Source organism: Corvus cornix, chromosome 3 (assembly GCF_000738735.6).
Source record: "Corvus cornix cornix isolate S_Up_H32 chromosome 3, ASM73873v5, whole genome shotgun sequence".
Taxonomy (NCBI): Eukaryota; Metazoa; Chordata; class Aves; order Passeriformes; family Corvidae; genus Corvus; species Corvus cornix.
In genome coordinates, this window is record NC_047056.1 from 96,724,169 (window position 1) to 96,734,510 (window position 10,342).

General features: G+C 40.8%; 1 protein-coding gene across 2 annotated transcripts in view; it reads right to left on the minus strand.

The window, feature by feature from the left end:
• Window positions 1–1,034, minus strand: part of MYT1L (myelin transcription factor 1 like) — a 315,746-nt gene extending 314,712 nt beyond the window's left edge. The window contains exon 1 of one of the 2 annotated variants that reach the window (XM_019282204.3): window positions 940–1,034. The gene's annotated coding sequence lies outside the window, so the exon portion shown is untranslated. The remainder of the gene's footprint in view (window positions 1–939) is intronic. The other variant, XM_010393362.4, reaches the window with a different exon arrangement.
• Window positions 1,035–10,342: the final 9,308 nt, after the last annotated feature.

Consider the following 10,342-nt stretch of genomic DNA (forward strand, 5'->3'; position numbering starts at 1 on the left):
AACCTGTGTAACACCTGTTCTATAAGACACGAGGTAGTTTCTTTTTTACTGATATAAGTTGTTTTCTTTTATACTCTTTGGCTACATTTTAGCACTAAATTAATAGGATTAACAAATCTGCACTAAATGTACATGGACTACTTATCAGAACTATTTTAAAACCGAAATATATACTATGATGTTTTCAGAGAGTTAACTGAATTAACCACTCCTTACTTACTTATTTTCTTCTCTTTAAAGAAAATGTATTACAGATACGAAACATTTAAGATAGTGTTGTTTAAAAAATGCTACTGTTATACAAAGTTCCCCTTCGAAGTACAAATCCATTGTTTTCAAAAGTCATTTTAGTGCAAAATATAGTATCTTATCATCTTTTATTTAATTGCATTCGGCTGTCATTGAGCATTCCAATCTGTGAAGTTTGTCTCGGGTTCTCCATATCAAACAAGTACTGTCCACATGCAGCAAGTTTATATAAACAACAACATGCTTAATGCATGCAACATTATGCAGTCATATAGTAAACACATTCTTTAGGATTTCTTTATCAGCTATTCTACAGCCCAATACAATTTCAGCTGCACAGCAGTATTGCCAGAAGAACTTGAAAAGAGCAAACAATGGACATTTAAGTACAAGCGACAGAATGACTGCAAAAATCACAATAATCTTCCCAGTTAGCTGCAAGAATCAACCCCCACCCTGCACAAAACACAGCCCACACCTGCACTGTTAACCATTTACAAGTTAAACATAAGCAAGACATTTCAGCATGGTTAAGAAACGCCCTGGCTTACTACAACTTTGAAAGGATGAGGAGTAAGAAGCATACCACAGAGACCCAGAAAAGGCTGCTTTTTTCTTCACTGAACACTGAAAAGATACCCCATGTTCCAGGGAATTAAAAAATATATATATATATTAAAATACACCCACCAACACTGAGTAAAAAAACCAGGGGGGCTTCAAGAAGACTGCAGGGAAAAAGCTCTCACTCTCTTTAGTGTGCAGAAGCTTAGGGGGAAAAAATGTCGCCCTGGCAGGAATGACAAATGCAGTAGGATAGGCTAGCAGGCCTGAGGGATCTGTTTTACTTCCACATACATCCTCTAATGCACGCACTCCCACTCATCCTCTCGAGATGCCTTTTTTTTTCCCTCCACTTTTTTTTTTTCAGCAGCTCCAAATCCCCGGCATATGACCTTCTGTTAAATAGATAAAAAAAAATTTGCTTATCAGTCATGCAAATGAGGCTGAATTCATTTTCCACAACAGATGGCCTCATAGATAATGATGATGGAAGAGAGAAAATTGAATGTCTCTCACAAGGTGGTCATGGCAACCGAGAGCAGAATAATATCAATAATAAGCTCACTGCATAATAAGGTTGTCAATCCCACAAATCAAAGTCTCCAGCTAAATCAGGTATCCCACCCCCCGCTAGTTATCAGGTAAATAGAGAAATAGAGAGCATCCTTTTTCTTTTTAAACAAGGCACTGTGAAAAGAAATTGTAGCTCCAGAGCTTCCAGGGTACAAGGAGAAGGAAGGAGCAGAAGAGATTTTTCTCCGATAATTGTGTTTTATTTGATGATCTGGGAGGGGGGTGTTGGATTTATACTCTTTTTGGTTTTTTTCCTTTTTTTTTTTTCTTTTTTTAATATTATTACTTCCACAGAAGGCTTTTTGTTTGTTTTTTTGGTTTTTGGTTTTTTTGAAGGGGGAGTACTGGTTTGTTTTTTTAATAGTGAGGCTGGTATTTTGAACTCGATCTGCTGCCGAAGCCTTGCCTCCCCTCCCTGTGTCTGATGTGGAGTGCTGCATTGATGCAATAGCAGCTCGCCTCAGGCTTTCACCTTGGCTCCCAGGGGGCCATCCCGCAAAATGAATCAGCAGCCATCCTGAGCAGACTGATTAAAATGAAAATGGCAAGGCACATGTCTGGGCGGAACTAGAGCTGAGCTGCGCTGCACTGCCTGTCTGGCAAGCATGCTCAATATAGCTTTTGCTAATAATGGCTTACCGCCTTTCGGGTTTTTAAAGGTATTACCGTCGCCCCTTCCCCCACCCCCTAAACAGATAATGGTGCTGGGGGCTTTCCCCCCCTTCGCTGTATACTGCTCACAGCTAGAGTTTGCCAGACTGACATGCAGTGATTGTGAAAAGACACACAAGGATTTTGAAATCCTGGCTTTGCAAGGATTTTCTTCACAGATGTGCTGAAATACCAGGAAAACATATTAACATGCAGCTATAAATTATTCCCACATATTAGCTGAGAAAGAAACCTCAGATGAAGAGGAAAGCTCAGTCACTACCAGACACACCATTTTCACACACACCATACCACCCCCCCCCGCCCCTGATTTTTACACCTCAGCTTGCATTGGCACCTTGTGCATTATGCATCACGAGAAAATGATTGCCAGTAAACGCAGAGCAGCTTCCTGGAGCTCTCTATGGCCTGTGCTTGACACACACAAACTGGATTTCTAACCCCCCCACAGTCCCCAAGCAGATAAATGTGTGCATAGAGAAAGAGCCATTTAAAGTGTGCATCTCCTATAGTCCTTTAACAAAACAGGACTATTTTGCGGCCAGCTCCGGTGCGCAAACCTAGCATCGACAAAGCATCAACATCAATCCATGTGTAGGGGGGGGGATCTGAAACCTGGGCAGACTGTTGTTTCCTGAGATTTGGGAATTGCTCTGCCTGGGGATTTTTGGTGGTGGTTTTTTAAGCAAGCAGCTCAGTGGCATATCGCTGGAAACTGCCGTATATGTGCTATACATATGCACATACACCTCGATGTGCCGTCGGTTAAGCCTTGTCTTTAAACCACTGGGATTATTCCCCCCCACCTCCCCGCCTTCTCCCCTCGCCCTGCACTCTAGCCCTGTTACTGCAGTGTGAACCAGAAATCAATAGGGCTGCTCTAATGGAGGTTCCAGCTGCAGTTGGCTGTGCAGGCGCGCACACACACAACACACACATTGACGTCTGTGCAGCTTTCTCAGCCGATTGGGCACCACATCGGATGTTCTGTGGAGCAAAGAATAGGAATCATTTACCGTCTGCTAAAAAAAAAAAAAGTACCTTGCATCTCCCGGTCTCCAAGAGCACCAGGCTGGGCTCGCCGCACAGGCTGGCTGCAGTGTGCGAGCAAGAGCTCAGCTCAGGGTACGTGCAGGTACCTGAGGACACCCCCAGATTACCACAGAAACTGATGGGGCACAGAACCCCACAATTCATCCAGGATGTTTTATAAGGTTACCCATTCATATTGTCAAAGACAAGAATATGAACATAGGAAAACAGATACAAAAAATCACAGTAGTTTAACTGATGGATTATTAGAGCTCTTGTGCCCTTTGACGTGTTTGCAAGTATTTCTGAGCTCTGAAGAGTATTTTAATCAAAGTTTTATTTTTAAGGGCTCTGTTAGAAATTATCCACTGAACATTTAATATTTTTTTTGTAAATCACTTGCTTCCCCCTTCTTCAATAGCAGAATATTTAATTTGTTGAATATTAGTCTCCAGTTTAATTTTTTATAGTCTTCAAGTTTTTTTTATATAGATATTTATATGTGAAGCCACCCCTTGTTACTAAAACATGTTTGGATTTTTCCCCTTTTAAACAATAAACCCCAGGCTCAGTTTTCTGATCTTGTAGCTGTTTATCTCTGAAACAAGAAACAACCCTGTTAGTGAACATATAAAAAATCCTAATTCTCTACTCCCAAAATAAGGTATTCCTGGTATCTGCGACACCACAAAACACCTCCCCCACCTCCCTGTCTATGTATTTCAACTTCAGTGTATTGACAGCTACTGCCCCAGCCAAAGTCTGGCTCCAGTGAAGCATTTATATTCCTTCCACTCAGCCCTGTGGATCTTTTGCAGGGCTCAGGATGCCAACCCAGGACCTGCTCTGGAGAAATAAAGTCTGGGAAAATGAATGAATCATAAAGCCATATTGCATGACAAAGTCACATCCCAGCCTATGTCCAAGAGTTCTTTCTTACGCAAGCTTTTAAAAAAACGTAGTTTAAAAATTATGGCATATGGCAGGTTACTAAGTAATGGGCTGTAGGAAACCTTAGAACAAAAGGGAAGCACAGAAGTCCACCTCTCCTTAACATCAGCAATTACACCACCACAGTACCCCCTCCCCAAATATTTATCTAATCTCTGCTTTAATTATTTATACTAGTTGCTTTTTTTTCTGCTGTCCTTAGCAGTTTGGAGCACAAATTAACTGTTCACGGTTTCTCTGTGTGGAGACATTCTGCCTAGGATTTTTTTCCCCTGCCTCCTGCCCAACCCCTATTAAATTTTAACCCCTTTTCTACTGGACAGAAAGCTCAGGCTGTCTAAGTACTGTAGTTGCTGTCCATTAAAATGTGTATGCTTTCAAGAGCTACAAGGTATCTTGCCCAGCCTAGCAGTAGACTGTTTACCAGACTGATAAACATAGCATCATAGGCAAAAGTTAAAGCATACAGTTTAACTATTGTCCTGGAATACAAAATTAGAGTCTGAATTACAACCTAAATGCTAAAATGCTTTTTTTTTTTTGTATTGTATTGTTTTTAGGGGAAAAAAAGCAGATTTCCACATAATGAAGCTATTAGGGTACTACCACTTGGCTCATACTTGGTTGTATTTATTAATATCAGTGAAAATGAACAGTGGCAACTTATCCTTACAGTGCCACTAATCCTTACATTCTTTAATCTTCCCTATCTTTTCCTAACACTGGCATTTAGCATACCCAGAAACACCAGCTTGGGGAATTAGGACAGCCATTAAGCCTGAGCAGTTGCTGAGATATCTATACATCAGGTAACTACTTTTTTGATCTGAAGCTGAGCAACCCCTCCGGTAATTAATGTCTGGCTCCTATGAAACCTCTAGATGGGAAGGGGCACCACAGGCTGGTTGGCCAAATTCTTCTCAATGATTAACCAGCAAAGCTGGTTCTAACAAAGTGTTTAGCACACACTGGCCATTCCAGCAGTTCAGTCCCTACCTCCGAATCCATGAGTATCTGAAAAATAGTCCTTCCCAGTCCGTAACAGTTTTGACAATATACTGATAATTTCTGGTATTTTCTCAGCATAGTGACTTTTGTTAAAGCAGCAGGTTAGTATTCCCAGAATCAAAGAGTAGGTAAGGTTGCAAGGGACCACAGTGGGTCATCTGCTCAAGCAGGGCCATGTGAGAGCACACTGCACAGGACTGCATCCAGACAGTTCTTGAATATCCCCAGGGACAGAGACTCCACAGCCTTTCTGGGCAATCTGTTCCCATGCTCAGTCACCTGCACAGTAAAGAAGTTCTTCCTCATGCTCAGGTGGAACTTTCTATATATCAGTTTCTGTCTGTTGCCTGTTGTCCTATTGTTTGGCACCACCAAGAAGAGCCTGGTCTATCATCTTGACACCCTCCCTTCAGATACTGACAGACATTGATCATATCCCCTCTCAGTCATCTCTTCTGGAGACTGAAAGGCCCAGCTCCCTGTACTAGTTTGAAAACAAACCAGTAGGAGGCACCAAGTCAGAATAACAATTTAATGGAAATTAAAGAAAAGGGGAAAAAAAAAGGTAAAAGAAAACACTGTCAAACTGACAGAGTCAAGGTACAACCTGACACCCTGTTAGGCAGGGTGGTGGTAGCAGTCTGGTAGAATGGTGGCTGCAGTCCTCTGAAGCAGTGATCCTGTAGTAAAAGAGTCTGCTCTTCCTCAGGAAGTCCAATGGTGGCTGTGTAGCTCCTGTCCTCTGGAAATCCAGTGGGAAGCCGGTGTCTCTGGTGTTCAGCCTCAGATTATATCCACGATAGGATGCTTGGTTCCTCCCTCTGGGTGGAGCATCTCACAATGGGGTAATGAGTCATGAGGCCAAGTGTTGATTAGGCTCATTAACAGAAGATAGTCCGGAGGGAGTTATCTCTGAGTCAGGCGGCAGGACAATGATGGGCAATTAACAGAAAGATAGTCTGGGGGGAGGAGGCAAGGAAACACTGCCCCACCTGATTTCAACAGCTGATGGGGATGGTCCTGCAACCCAGGACACTCCCTCAGCCTTTCCTCATAAAAAAATGATGTTCCAGTCCCTTAATCATCTTTGTAGCCCCTCATCGGACCTGCTCCAGATGCTCCATGTCTCTCTTGTCCTCAGGAGCCCCGAACTGGACACACCACTCCAGATGTGCCTCACCAGGGCTGAGTAGAAGAGCAGGATCACTCCCTGCAATCTGCTGGCAAAGCTCTTCCCAATGCACCCCAGGATACCTTTGGCCTTCTTGGCCTCAAGAACACACTGCTGGTTCATGGACAGCTTGTTGGCTACAAGAACACACTGCTGGCTCATGGACGGCTTGTTGGCCTCCAGGACCCCCAGGTCCTTCTCCGTGGAGCTGCTTCCCAGGAGATCAGCCCCCAGCCTGTACAGGTCCATGGGGTTATTCCTCCCCAGGGGAAGGACCCTGCACTTGCCTTTGTTGAATTTTACAGTTCTTCTCTGCTCATCTCTCCAACCCATTGAGGTCCTTCTGAAGGCCTGCACAGCCCTCTGGGGTACCAGCCACTCCTCACAGATTTGTGTTCTCAGTGAACTTGCTGAGGTGCCATCTGCCCCTTCATCTGAGTCATTGATAAATATGTTCAACAATATTGGGTCCAGTATTGACCACTAGTGAGAGGCCTCCAACTACACCCTGTGCCACTGACTATGACCCTCCAGTAAAGGGTTATAAAGATCACTTTGATGAGACTCAGCAGAACATCTTGCAAATACTGCTCCAGCACAGCACAGGGACATGGTGGAAAGTACATCTAAAGAAGCGGGCTTCACCCAGCAAAAATGTAAATACAGGTAAGACTCAGAGGAAAATAATTTATCTTACTTCAAGCAGACCTTGTCTCAGTCATGAGACAAAATGCAGCTCACACTGTACCCAAACTAGTAATTTACAGGCATGTGGGGCATAAATATTCTTTAGTATCTAAAGTGGGGTGCACTATTTTGTTCTTGCAGCTATAAAGTGTTTGTATTGAACTGTCTAGTGTCTGGTCCCCATGAACCACTGAGCAAAAAAACCAAAACATGTATAGGGGTGCAACTGTATGTGCAGAAGTCCCATAGAATATTGAGTAACTACTTGCTGTTAGCCCTCAAGCAAACATTTTCCTCAAATATATGGTCCAAAATGTCAAAAGCCATTACAGTGGGGAAAAGTGGGGAAAAGAATCAGAGGGATCAAATGCCCAATCCCAGCCAAAATCTTGGTAGCTCCAGTTAAACACTTACCCTGAATACTCTCCATTTGACACCATACATATGAAGAAAACATTTTACTGTCTAGAATGATACAAACATTTAGCATGACTTTGGAGAGAAAACACCTAAAGTAGCATGTATCTCAAGGATGACAGCTTCAGAATATTCACACTGGAGCTTTCATTTAGGCAGTACTTCTGATATTTAGCAAAGGACTCTAAGTAGTATTTTCATCAGTGTTGTTGGCCTCAGCTGCTCAAAATTACTGATCATGTCCTCAAAGTATTTCCATGAAGGCACGCTGAGTTGCAAATTTTGCCCATGCTTACAACTGGCAGAATGCAAACTATCTGGTCTGGAAGCCAGTCAGACACAGTCAAATTAATAAAAGGCCTGCCAGCTAGAGGAATCATCTGAGCTAGGTGATGACTATGTTCACTCAGGATAGATAATAGTCCTAGTCCCATTGGATACAGAAACTGCAAAATGCTCATACATTTGAGTCAGCTAAAGAAAAAAAAAAGAATTTATTATGGATACAGGATAAAAATTGCAGGAAAGATTTATGAGTAGTAGCATGCCTTCATTTTTTCCCATTGGCTTCAGCAAGAAGGAGAAGCATGTCCACAGAACTAGTACCAAACAGGAGAATTCAGAATTAAAAAAAAACAAAAAAAGCAATAAAAACAATTATGGAAATGGAAGGAACAGCTTATGACAAAATATTAAAAATTAAACTCATAGAATGCAAATACAAACTGAAAGAAGAGCAGAAACTTCAAGGATGGTGGAAGGTCCAAAACTGCTAAAAAGGAGAAGTTAAAGGTACCAAAAAGAGGTACCTCATACACATATATGAGAAGTCAGGGTAAGTTAAAATTGTCATAGTTGAATTCTGGAAGCGGGGGAACGACAAGAAGGCATTGAATACTGTAACAGTGTTCTTAGGAGAGTAGTGTAAGGAAGTAAACTGGACCAAAGAAAGCAGTGGAACTTATAATGCAAGGAACAATCCTAAAATGGCACGGGAAGGTTTAAACAATGTAATAAGTCTTTTCAGCTTCTAGTTTTCATGACTCCTAGTTTATTATTAGTTGTTATCCCTATTTAAGTGATAGTCCCCACTGTAAACACTTTTGACTAAACAAGAATCCATAAAGGGAATTAAAAATCTCAAATGGAGAAAAAAATAGATAAAGAAAACTCCTTATAGAAAGCTTAGAATTTTTCCAGCTTAAAAGTGAGTACATAAACTTGGCAGAAAGTAGTTTTCTTTATTATTTTACAAAATCAACAAGTTCAAAGCTTTCATGGTTCTTGAAAAGACTATAATCTTGAATCCACTTCTTGAAAAGACTACCATCAGTCCAAGGCATGTGTTACATACAGGGGGGACTACTTTACAGGCCAGTAAAAAACAAATCTTGTCAGATTGCATGCTTTGCTTTTCCCAGAGATGACTTTAGCATAGAAATATGCTTAAATTCTTTGCTGAATTTGGACCTAGAATTGCTACTAATACTTTAGTGGAGGATAACTATGTAACATTAAGAAGTCCTGCTGCCTACTCACATTTATTATTTGCATTACTGCAGTGGTTTATAGCTTAATCAAAGACTTGATAGACACACAGGCAAAAAATTGTGATCTGAGGTTCTAAACACCTTAAAAAAGATGACCAATTAAATAAAAGATAGCCAAAGAAGGGTTTGTGACAAAATTCATACATTTAACATTGAGGTTTTATTCCTATTTCCTTGTTTCAACTATATGTTCTACAGTTGTAACAAGTTTTTTTTTATGACAGGACTCAGGAGAACAGACCTCCTACAATAAGTGTGCCTTCTAAGGGGATAGGAAACAATTAAGAGAGAAATAGTAGCCTGAAAAGGATGGGGCATAAAAGAGGCAACATAGCAAAAAGGTTGCAAAGGAACTTACAGAGCAAGAAAAGGCCAATTAATTGTTTCTAAAAGCTGCAGTTGAAAGCAGGATTCAGTTTAAGGTTAAGACACAGGCATGTAGGTGGTGAAGTCCCATTATAGTCAGTGAAAATCTAGTCAAGACAGTCAACACTGCCTGAAGGATATTAAGGTGGTCAGACAGAATATGTCTACTTCAGAGAGAGATGAGAAGCTCCCAGCCTCCATCACATGTTTTTCCAATGTTGTTTTGCTTTAAGAGGAACTAAGATGATGAGTAGATGTTGAGGACACCTAAATTAGGAGAAAGATTCAGCTACAGAACCAAAGAGCTACATGTAGATGTTTTAATCTCACCATGAATATTACTTTTTCAAGCCAATTAATTTCCTTTAATGGGCATGTACTGCTGACACACCCCAGCTGCCCTGTAGGTCTTCCTGGAAACTTCTGCCAGCCCTGTGCAATTATCTGACAAAGATGCCGTTCTGAGACTGAATTAGGGAACAGCCCCTAACACAATTCCTAATTATGTTTTGCTAGGTATTTTTTAAATTTCTTAATAGGAAATTAAACAAAAAAACAAAAACAAAAACAAAAACAAAAAAAACACCAAACCAAAACAAACAAAAAACCCCCCCTGAAAGTTGAGGAGTTCTGCCATGTTTTGCATTTTTCTTCTGCTTTATTTCTTTTTTGCCTATTTGAAATATCAGTAGCTTTTTGCTTTCAGTAGAAAAGAATTCGTATTACTAGGCACATTTGCATTAAAACACTGCTCAGTTCATACATTACCTTTCTTTTAAAATATTTACTCTTTGATTACTAAGCTTAGACGAATCTCAAAACTATTTAATTTTACAAAAAATATCCAGAGGAAAAATATTCAGAAAACTTTAGTCATGACACAATGTAACTCCATAACTCCATTTATAAGCATAGGAACTTGCTAATACAGGTCAATAAACACTTCAATACACAATAAAGCCAACCTAAAACAGGACATAGACCAGTCATTACCCTGGAATATTCTTGTGTTGTATGGACATCCTAAGTCAAAGTCTGTGCTCAAAGCACCATTGTGCTCAACATTTCACTTGATATTCTTGTATAAACCTGGTCAATTTCT